This window comes from Poecilia formosa, unplaced genomic scaffold (assembly GCF_000485575.1).
Source record: "Poecilia formosa unplaced genomic scaffold, Poecilia_formosa-5.1.2 Scaffold184, whole genome shotgun sequence".
Lineage (NCBI taxonomy): Eukaryota > Metazoa > Chordata > Actinopteri > Cyprinodontiformes > Poeciliidae > Poecilia > Poecilia formosa.
In genome coordinates, this window is record NW_006800123.1 from 868605 (window position 1) to 880634 (window position 12030).

The 12030-nt window shown below is 38.5% G+C and overlaps 1 protein-coding gene across 1 annotated transcript in view; it reads left to right on the forward strand.

Annotated features, from left to right (window-relative positions):
* cdh19 (cadherin 19, type 2) overlaps window positions 1-12030 on the forward strand; it is a 119989-nt gene that overhangs the window by 77894 nt on the left and 30065 nt on the right. Inside the window, exon 3 of the mRNA XM_016678526.1 lies at window positions 9339-9443. The gene's annotated coding sequence lies outside the window, so the exon portion shown is untranslated. The remainder of the gene's footprint in view (window positions 1-9338; window positions 9444-12030) is intronic.

Sequence of the window (12030 nt, forward strand, 5' to 3'; positions counted from 1 at the left end):
ATAGTCACAGATGTAACATGAAACCAAAGTTATTCGAGAAAAGAATGTAGCAGAGCAAATAAAAAACTCTAAGCTCTAGTTAAATGTAATTTAAAAGCATTGTTTGCATTAATTATTAACAGCATAGGTCTCATTGTTGGAAGAACTTCAATTACTGTAGTACTTATATGCCTGAATGGTGACCATTTGACTAAAACACAATAAATAGATCACAAAAGGTCTCACAAGTCTCAACAGCTAACTTTCTAAATTGTTGTATGCTAACACGAGCTTGGATCCAAGAGAATATATGGGTCAGAAGCATCTCTCTGTGGGGCATAGGTCACCGTCTGTAGCGTGGGTCGAGGTCCAGATATCAGAGATGCAGTAGATATGGATAAGGCGAGAATAACCCAGGACCATGAACTTAGTCAACAACAAGAAAACAAACAAGACCAAGGAAGGACTGCTTGATTTCTACAGAGAAGTCAATAAGCAGGAGCTCAAATAGTAGAGAACACAGGTGTAGAAAGGGAGACAATCAGGCAAGGCACAGGTGAGCTGAAAGAAACTGATTAGCAAGTCAGGCAGAGGAGCACAGCATGAACACAGCGCAAAAAGAGAATATTACAACCTGACCCTCCAGTTGGTGGTAGTAATGCGCACCGGAAAATTGTTTACCAACTGCCAGTAAACACAACAAGAAGAATAATTATCACGAGAGTCATAAAATGCTTGAATAGTGTGGTTTGGTTAGCAGCTAGTTGTGGCAGATTGCATAAGGCACATCGGTTTCTGAAGGCATTTCATGTTGAGCAAAACTTATAAGAAAGATGGAAAAACTGATACTACTTTATATCTAAGCCATGCTAAAATGGGACTGAGAAGTGAAGGGTTAAAACATATGATGTCACTTAATGTTCATCGTTTTTATCCTTCTTTTCTTGCTTGCTCCTGTGAATAACTTTATGAATGTTTTTAACATTTGGTTCGGCTTCTCCTTTTTCCCAGTGTCCCCCTCACATGTCGTCCTCATAGAGGAACCTTTTCTGCTGGAGTTGCCCACTCAGACCATGAAATATGAGAGGGCAGGTGAGGGATTGTGTGCCTGGGAGACTCTTCACGATGCAAAAGCATAGTGTGAAAATTACTATTTCCTCTACAACATGTCAAACATGGTAAATAAGGCTCCCATAGGCTTTTTGCTTTTGTTAAAAATCAATACTGCTTGCATCCAACAGCTCACGCAGAACCAGTAACTGAGTGAAAAGCTAAAGTCAGGCCAGGACTCTTATGTTCTCCTATGCTTCCATTTTGATTTTTTACTAAGAAATATGATTGTTGACATTCAGATTTATTTTGTTGACTGCTGAGGGTTTTGTTTGTTGTTGTTTGTTCTTATTGTGGCAGATAAAACCTTTAAAGCATCTTTTTCTTCATGTACCTACAATAAAGGAGCTAGTCTTGTGGAAAGCTCACTGAGTATGCTAGTGAATGTAGTTGAATATCGTTTTTGTCTGATAATTAAGCCGCGAGATAAAAATTCACATTAAGGATCATTGAAAATGACTGACAACTACAGCTGTAATTTCTGTCAATCTATAAGATAGTGGCATGTGATGCCGTATCAGCGGGGATTGTTCTAACTCTTCCTACTCTGGCCCCTGCCTAATTATCTTCAACAACATTTCACACTTAATCTACTGTTCCAACAGCTTAGTGAAGTGAAAAATGTTAACAGGGACTCTTTGCCTTCTCATTCCTTGTGTCAAGGAGTGTGTTTTAACTGATTCTGCCTCCGGCACACTTCACAGAGGTGCTAGGTTTCTTCCTCCCACCGTCCTATAAAGTTAAAAGAACAAAGTCGGTCTGCATACCTCTAATGAGAAACAACTATTTATTTCAGTAATGTCATCACAAATGCAAATAGGCTCATTTTAAGACAAGATAAATGTTCATTTTTCAAAGTCAGTTTAATTCTGATACATCAAGATCTGCTTTTACATCACATACATATGCATTTTATTAGAAAATATATATTTGCTCTCCATTTTATGATTGGAACCTTTTGAATTGCTTGTTGTCAATACAGTTTGTTGATGTATAAACCAAGCAAAAGAATAGGGATGAGAGGAAAGTTAAGTGACTTTCAATGTGCCATGGTCGTTGGTGTAAAAAGCATCAAAACATAAAACACAGTCATGACAGAAATTCAAATTGAATGGACGACAAGAATTAAGCAACTTCCTGGGAAGCAGAAAGACTTTAGCGGCTGTGATGTAAGAGAAGGCTTGGGATCACTGAAGGATCGTTTGGAAAGGAGGACATGTCATCTCTGAGAGCAAGACAGACAAACTCCACAAAGATCCTCATGTGGCAAACCAGAAACAAGGTCAAAAAAGCAGGCTTCTTCTTCAGGCTATGCTCAATAGAACAGGCATAGGTCAGGGTTCGTAGTGTGGGTTAAGGTCCAGATATCAGAGATGCAGTGGAGAACCATCGAGGGGGAGGCAAAGGAGGAATAATTCTGGAACATGAGCTTGGTCAGTTGCAAGAAGACAAGCGAGACGAAGGAAGGAATGCTGGATTTATACCAGCACATCAAGTTGAATATTGAAGATTTCTTAGTTCCTGGAGGTTAGGGATATGGGGGAAGTATTGTTGATTTCAAGGTACTAAACCACGAGGCAGTGAAGAGAAGCATCTGTGATTGGCTGGGTGATCTTGAACTGCCAATGTTATAGCATCTGAACAGTAAGGTGAGTTATGACTCTGAGTTTCGGAAGCTGCTTGAAGATGTAGCTGTTTATAGAGTACAAAGAAGCAATTGGTAGCTTAGAATCTCTTGAAAAACGGCGAGTAGCAGAGCTGGTAGATGGCAGCTTCCACCGTCGTCTTCAGAAAACATGGTGGATCAACACCAGCAGATGACATCAGTCGTCCCTGACTGTCGAAGCTTTCTGTACCTCCCCACCTTATTTCCAGACTTTGTTACTTTAGTTTTCAAATGAAATGCAAAAATTACTTATTTGAGAAAAATAAATACAAGAATACACTAAAAATAGAAACAGATGTACGAGAAAACCCCAAAAACTGTACAAATGCGAGATTACAATGAAAAGCACTTGAAAAGACGTGTTCTGACGAGTGATTTGAAAGAAAAAAGAGTATCAACATTGTTAATATCTGGTGCTAAGGCAGACAGTGAATCATGACAATTATCTGTAGAAAACTGCAATTGACTGTCTTCCTTTTCTTTCTTTGGTATATTCATGTTTGAATTTAGATTTTTTTTTCTTCTTGCTTAGAAATTTAAAAGCCCAATGGTTTAGTTTACAAAACAAGTATATTTTCTACAGATTCTCGATGTGTTGAATAGAAAAATGTCTTCCTTTCTTAAAAAGGAAAGCCCATCTGCCAAACACACAAACGTGGCGCTGGCTCCACAGAAACCTCTCAAAGAGAGATATAAATTACTTTAAAAGCCTTGCTGGCTGTCACAAAAAAATTAATATCCATTAGCATAAATACAGTTACTTTTTTGTTCCCATGTAATGATTTAACACAAGACCTGGCATTTCGAGAGACCTTTGTTTAATTAAAAAAAATTGATTTGCCTTCATCACTGAGAGATGAACGCACATATTTTCCGGATGATGCACCAAATCATTGTTTTTAAAGGTTTTGACATTATGGGATAATAATACAGTATCATCTTATTAAATTAGATTTTGTCGTGCAGTTTTTACAGGAGGCCCCTTGCTGCATTTTAAGCATAAATCTGAAGGTGCTGCAACTGCTCTTGTGCCCCGCCACATCTTTCATTTTCCAAAGATGGAAGGGAAACAAATCCAAAGTTTTAAATGTGTTTGAATTATTCTCTCTGCATTCTAGTAGGAAAAGTCTCCATTAGGCAACTAAAGTACTTTAACACGATCTCATTAAGGCTATGTAACATTTTGTCGTATTCCAACCAACATCTACCCCCAGCAGTGCACCTTTACCATCTCTTGCTTAAATGTTTGTGTTTATTTTGATGCAAGGGAAGGGCATGGAGCTCCTAGTTATTTTAAATTCAAATAACCCGAACACTACACCTGTTTCTGTATATCTACCGTCACTCCGAAGTTAAATTATATTTACTGAAAAGCTTAGATGGGCACATCTGATTGGGTACATTTTGCTGCATAAGTGAAGCACACATGATAAATCCCCCAAAAGTGTTATAAAAATATTAACTAATCTCATAACAATTCATAAAGATATGGATGGGGATTTTTTTTTTTACAGGTACATTATTGCTGAAGTGCCTTGGGTGCAGGGATTAGCTACAACTGCAGGCCTGAATGAATAATGCCCAAAAGTGAATATAACTGTGACTGTGCACTGAAGAACCAAATCTGCTGCAATCTGAATGCCACTATTTGAGCTTATGTTTATCCCTGGAGCTGACAGATATCCTGTAGATATTTGCAGCTTATTAAAAAAATAAATAAATAAATCTTCGATGCAGTAAGAAAATGTAAACTAATGTCATTTCAAATCTCAGAAATTAACTGCTTACTAAGATTGTGGTAATGCTCTTCCACAGAGAGCGACATGATTTCTCCCATTTTTTTTTTTTTCTTCAAGGTTGTAAAAAAATAAACTGACAGCATGGTTGGCGAAGCTACTGAAATGTCACCTACTCAACCTCCAAGATTAGCTGCAAAAATGAGGGCGGCAAAAGCTAACAAGACATGCTGTTCTCACCACTTGTCAGCTTTTTGTCAAGATTCCTTTTGCGAAATGGTTCAACCTCCAATACACTTGCATGAGCTGCTCGTGGCTTCAACAAGCAGCTGATTTGTCTGTGATATTCTTTGCTCAGCTTCTAATGTTAAATTTAGAGAAAAAAAAAGAAACTGAAGTAAAACTCTCCAACTTTCTATCCTTGTTAGACAATTTTGTTCAGTGTGGCTCTTATTAGGGATCTCATTAAATATTGCTAATAAAACAGGAACAGAGGGGTTACTTTAATAACCTGAACACAGTTGGATGGACCATCTGTTTTAATTTGTTTAATTTGTGTCATTTTGCTACACCCCAGACACTGTGTCTTCTCAAGTGGGGAGGTTGAAATGACGCGCAGCACTTTTCATCCTTTATTTAGTAAAAACTAGACTAAACACGACTCTTCCATCCCACAATCATATACTAGGATATGTTGGTCTGTCCTGCCACACAGTTAAATACATTTAAGTTTGAGGATTTAGTGTGACAAAGCCACAAAGTGTAAAACAATCTTACACAAACAGGTTCAATTTAAATCCAGGTCTGTGTCTGGGTGTCAAATTAAACTGGGATTTTATTTCTCAAATTTCAAAATCAGTGCAACGTACCTGCTTTCAGATAAATGGTTCATTTGCTTACTTCTGCAGAACTCCCAACACTGGCTCATAAGGCTGGACTTGGCTCCAGTATATGAACTTTTATAATCTGATAAAAAAAAACAACAACAAAAAAACAACAACTTATTGTCAAATGATACATTTCATAGCCAGAAGGTGCCATTATGGAGCTACAATGCTATTAGATAATAAGTACGGAAACATTTTTTGAGCAGTGGAACTGGAAGAAGTCCAGTATTTTTGGTGGAACAATCCCAGTCTGTCTTCCAGAAAAGGCGCATTCAGTCAGTCGAGCGACTTGAAAGCGGCCAGTCGATCAAGTCAGTGAACTCATTAGTAAAGAGTAAAAACATTTTGTGGACACACCTTTCTACTTCGAGAGCAATGTTACCGTTGAAGCATGAAGGTGGTGAAGTGCTTACAGATTCAGGGCCCCATGTGTTTGTTTGCTAGGCTCTGATGTTGAATTTAATTGTCCAAGTGGCAATGAAGATCTGCGCCACTGAACTATGCAGCAACTGTAAGGCTTTATATTAAATTAGTTATTTGACTACAGTATAATTCTGAAATTCTACCTGATAAAATTGCCAAAATGTGTCTCCCTCAGCTAGACAACTCATTTTAAGCTGCAAGTTGTACTGTAATGTAAAATACAGATGTTCAGCTCAGTACAGAAACGCCTTGTTTGCTGACCTCCTCAAGCACAATGTTAGCTTTTTGTTTTTTAATTTAGTCATAGCTCTGAGTAAAAGACCTTGGCAAACAAGGCTTTAGCCGCTCTGCCCAATTATCACTGCGGTATAGAACAGCTGTGTAGCAGCACTAGCAGAACAAATCACTCATTAATCACCCATTTGCCTTAAAATACAGCAACAGCAGGGAGGTGGCCAAAAAGGTGCTAGCAATTTTATGCTTTCATTAGCAGCTTACTGTAATAATTACCTGAGGGCTGCATGAAGGTGAGTCTTGTGTTTTTGTAAAATTCGGGCAAAAATGCTGCGCAGGAGTTAAAAAAGAAAAAGAAAAAAGAGATCAAGATGCTGACATCCTTCGTGTTGTCCTTATATAACACGTTCGTGTCGGAGGTCTGAGACTTCCCACTTGTCCCCAGAGGTGGCTGTTTTCTTACCAACTTAAGGTAGAGGACATTGTCAGGACGCGGCAGCTTATACATGTTAATGCTCCCTTTTTCCCATTCTGCTGCTGTTAGATTGATGGCTCGGCAGTGGTTCTCATTGATCAATCAGACACAGTCTGCGTCTCAAATGAACCCCGACTGGGGGAGTTGTGCATTCTTCCGAGGGAGCCGCGTCCCGAGGGTTACGACAGTGAGATGCACTGGGTCGATAGTTTTTAACTTATTTGTGTAAATACTTTTTTTAACCTTGCTGATTTATCATCTGTGTTTAATTTGCCACAGAAAGAGAGAGAGAGAAAAAGGGAGAGAGAGAGAGAGAGAGAGAGAGAGAGAGGACGTCATCCAGCCCAACGACACGGCTGTTCGACTTGTACTTTTCATCTTCGTGGTCAAGGCAGGAAAGAGGAATACAAGAAAGATGACAATTAATTATGCATTTCATCAGCATGATGGATACCACACTCTTAACTCCAAACTATATTTCCCTGGAGAACGCTGAGCATTCAACTCATTCCTCGAGTGAATCCTCTGAGAAATGTTGTCAGTTCAGGAGATGATATTTAAAAAAACTGCTTTTTACTTCTAGCTCTGAAGTGGCTTTTTATACAAGACTTTTTCTGTTTTTTAAGTAAATCACTCTTTGGACAAAAATAAAACCTGCCACCTTTTGCATCAGAATTAAGACCAGAAATAATCTTTTTTTTTTTTTTTTTTGCAAACATTTTTCAGCAGTTCAGGTCACGCCATTCTAAATATGTCCTGATTTACAAAGAGAGTTTTCAAGAATTTCATCAATACATCAAGAGGAACTTGAAAGGTTTTTACTTTACTTGGACTGGGCCGCCAGATGCTGATCTAATTTTCCAATATCTAATTTTCATAGAAGCACATTTTTCTTTATCACTTATGAAAAATGAGAAAGACAGCAAAACATACAGCTGAAACTAAACAGTTACACTGAGTAAAAAGACACGAAAACAAGTTGAGAAGTTTATATACTGTTTTTTTTTTTTTTTTTTTTTTTGTAGAATCACCTGTTGGTCTTGGGCAATCTTTCCACAAACTTCTCACAACATTTGCTGAAAACTTGCCATGACTGAGTGAGGTCTGTTGGTTGCTTCATTGTCTTATTCACGGGTTTGGTTTGTTCTTCAGTACAGCTTTTAAAAGTGTTGTGCTGTCACTGCTTTGCCGTGTGTTTTTTTTTTTTTTTTTTTTTTCAGATGAAATGTGTCTGAAAACATTTTTTATTCCACTTCGACTTTCAAAATCTCAGTAGCAATTAGATGTAGGCTTTCCATTTGAGTTGCTCATTCTGCAGATCATCATCCAGTCAAAAGGCCCACCTACATAACACAGCATCTCAGAGCTCTGTCTTTTATCTTTGATGCTATGCAAAACTTACTTTATAATAAGGCTGTGCAGTCCTTAAAAGAAGCTACATGCAGCCATAACATTCTATAAATTTCCTTTCATAAGAAATATAAGAACCTCCTCGTAAAAAGACGTCTTTCATCTTCTCATAAGACGTCTAATGTTACAAGCAGCTGCCTGAGTTGAGCTGTCTGTCTGCAAATTATTCTAAAAAGCCTTTTCGGTATACCATCAAGCTGCAGTTTTATTCCAATATCACTGGTCTGGGAAAAATTTATTTCACCCATGCACTTTGATTTTTTTTTTTTTTTCTAAATTTATGTTTTCATTAAATTTTAAAGTTCACTTTTTTATTTGAAATGAGGTTTTGTGAGAGTTTTTGATGAGCCAGTATCTTATCTGCAGCACATTTCTGTCATCCTTTCTGTATTTTAAATAGACATTCCAGAGGATTTTCAAACTTGGACAGAAAGCAAAACAACTCCAGCCTGAAAATGTCATAGAGGTTCATGTGAAGACTTTTAATATCAGCTTTCACTAAGAAGTCAGGAAAATCTTAATGGAAAGTCGTTTCCAGTCATGTACACTGGAAACGAGGGTGGCCTTCTCCATGCAAGATAAACAAGGTTTGTTAAAGAGACGGCTTCTCATTACAACAAAAAAAAAGTCTCAAAAACGCCACGGCTTTTCATCTAGCATTTCAGTGTTCTATGATGAAAAAATTCCAAATTTACAAGGACAACTCCAAAATTATTAAAGCGTTTCTTGTATGCTGCCATTTCTGTGGCAACGGTATAAAACTACCTCAGTTTATTTTATGTACCGTTAGAAATGTTTAAACCAAGGAAGTACGATTTGCTTCCCACATCTGTGACGACTCTTAAATGTCATTGTGCATTCAGGAACCAGCAACAATACCACCCCCACTACGTCTTGTCACATTAGCAGTGAATGTTGTAACAGCAAATACGATCTGATGATGTGTCTTTAACACATCATATAAACCAAGGTCATCAAGAACTCACTGGTGCAACTGTCTACATGCTTCTCATCGTCTTTCCAGGCGTGTCGTCTGTTGGTGTAAGCAGTTGTGACTGGTCCCTTAAGTCACAGAAAAAAGAAAAAAAAATCACTAATAATCTCACTGGAGCCATTTGATAAGAGTCTCCTGCTGGTGGCATGCTCCACTGACATCAGATCAACACTGATCTGGGTTTTTGGGGTGCATGAAGAACACAGCCCCGCTACCCATTACATGATGGAGCTTAAATGTTCCCAGATCATTTAAGCCTGTACATCCCTCCATTGTCTGTACCCACTTGTCCATGCAGGGTAGCAGGGGAGCTGGTGCTTTTCTTCAGAGGTTATTGGACATTAAGCACCATGGATACATCACACAAATTTAAGTGCAATTTAAATAGAACAGTTAACCTAACATTCACATTTTTGGACTGCAGGAGGAAGTTGGAGTACTTGGAAAGAACCCATGCATCCGGAGAATATCCAAAGTCCATACAGGAAGAGTCTAAGCAGGGATCTGAACCCAGGACGTTCTGGAACTGGTGGGTCATTTTCTTCCCCAGTCCACCTCTGATTGGTTGCCTTCACAAATGAAAGTCTTTCATTTCAATTTCCCTCTGTCACTTCATTTCTATATTGATAAATGTTGAGTATAAATGAACACTGTAGACTTTTGATTTGCTTTTGTCCTTCCATATTTGGGCTGAATATGGTGTTGGAAACCTTACAAAAACAATGTGGCATACAAAATCAAACAGCAAACCTAAAACTAAAACAAACCGAGTTTTACAACAAGAAGAAAAAATTAAATGTCAACAAAAATTTCAAAACATATACCCCCCCAAAAAAAAACAACAACAAACACACACAACTACTTGGATTAACTTAACTTTGTAAAGAATTTGAGACAGAATGCCAATAACCAGTTTGCGCTTTGATCACATTTTTCTGACAGGGTTATATTCATGAAGTCCATGAAACTTTTTTTCAACGCTGCTTTATAGCCATAAATCAGGCCCAGCAGCTGACAGCCACTCCTCTCATGTGGAGGAGGCAGACAGTGAAAAAAGATGCTGATGTTTCCTCTCAAACACAGAGATCCACCTCGGGCGGCATCGGCTCTGTCCTTATTTGTCATAAGTGTCCAAGACAAAGGCCAAGGAACGTACGAGGAACATACATTTTTAATGTGACATCCTCATCAAATTCACCACAGTGGACTGAGCAGAATGCCAATGACGCTTTATTCCTCCTCCAATTACACAGAGACAATCTAACAATATGTACACAAGCTGTGAAGGGCACATCTGCCTCCGACATGACAAAGTTGAACAGTTCAGTACTCCATCTCCTGTGAACTTTTTATGTCAGCATGGTGTTTGATTGGGAAATAACCGGTTTTCAACAAGATCTTTAGAGGGATTCATCAGTGGAGCACAAAAGGCCGGAAAATATGAAAAACGATCAGTTTCATATCGGAGCTGCTTTGTCTGTTTTTGTGACTCCTGCTGCAAGAAAGATACCTTCACTGATAGTTAGATGTACAAGAAATAAGAGAGCACTACATCATAATTATAGCTCACATTATTTATACAGTATGACATCTCGGTGAATGCTTATTTGACCAGACTTCCCTTTATCTTCGTTCGAATATGCTGACCGTTAGACTGCACCCATTATTTTACAGCGCCGAAAATGTCACAGGAGACTAAGAGATAGTCGTATCCGCCGCCGCGTTGGGAGAAAGGGAATGTAAATAATCCTAAACCGCAGCTTTCATTTCTGATGTTCTTTTCCGACGCTCTGCCCGCACTCCGTCATTATAATGAGGGAGGCTCAATTAGACGAGGTCTACAATGAAGGTTTTAAATGTCACAGAGCAGGTCCTGACATTTCTCTGTTTGATATGGAATCAGAATAGGAGTGGAGTTCACACAGAGAACTAATCTCAACCTCCGAAATAACAAATTCCACCCTGTCAGGGAGCGCCGAAGGGAGGCTTCTGTGGTCACTTAGGGGACATTTGCACCGACGGTGTTGGTTTGGACCTCTTAGAGTTTTTTAATGATGGAATCCATTAGCATTGTTTAGGGGTGTAATTAGCCCTCTGAGGAGCACATAACGAGGAGTCTTGTGGTATTTTTACGAAAGGCAATTGGGTTGTCAAATAAAAAAAAAAAGACTTAAGAATGACAACTTTTAACTTTTGGTAATTGGAGTTACTATAATTGCTTTGGAGAACTAAACAAGGGGGGGATGAGGGGGTGAAAAACACATTCTCAGACAACATGAGTAGTCACACAGTCTGGAAAAGTTTGGAAAAAAAATCAATGGAAGTGCTTTCAATGTCTGGATAAAAATGGTAAAAGAAGGAAGAGTATTCAATATAGAATATAGTCCAGATTATATTCTCTCTACCATCAAAGTGGAGTATGAGAATTTCTTCAAATAAGTAGCAAAACCAATGTATTTTATTACCAAATCATATAAAACATGCCGTGTTGCATCTATCTATCTTTCTGTCAGCCTGTCCATCCATCCATTTATGGAAATGCCCAAAATTCATTGAGAATTTTTTGAATTCAAACTGGTGCAAAAACCCGGAAACGTTTCTGGAACCCAGAACGACTGAAGCGTCGCAAAGTGCTGCTGCTTCTCAAAAGATACTCTTCTCAGTTTTAATGCCACATACGCTGCAGCTCCTCTGTATGCGTTCTCAGACTGGCAGAGACTAATTTGCAATCACAGACACAGCGATTAACTGTATGTTTGTACCGACGGTGGTTTTCAGCCCAGGCAGAAACTTCTACCACAGAATCATGTCTGTGTTTCATGCGGTGCTGCCTGAGGGCGTAAAGATCACAGCTAGTCAGTATTTGTTTCAAACATGTCCTTGGGGCGAGCAAATTTTTTGCATACATTCGGAATTTAATTATACAGTGAAAGGAAAAAAAAAAACTGAATTCCTCAGTTTAATGTCTCAGATGCTGAATTCCTTGTCTTTTATGTCGTTTAATTTGCACCTCAGGATCCTTTTTAAAAAATGTCAAGTTCCTGTGAATGTGCTCATGTCAACAAAAGTTACAGCTATTAGCAGCTAATTAAGGCATTACATGTTTAATACCTACA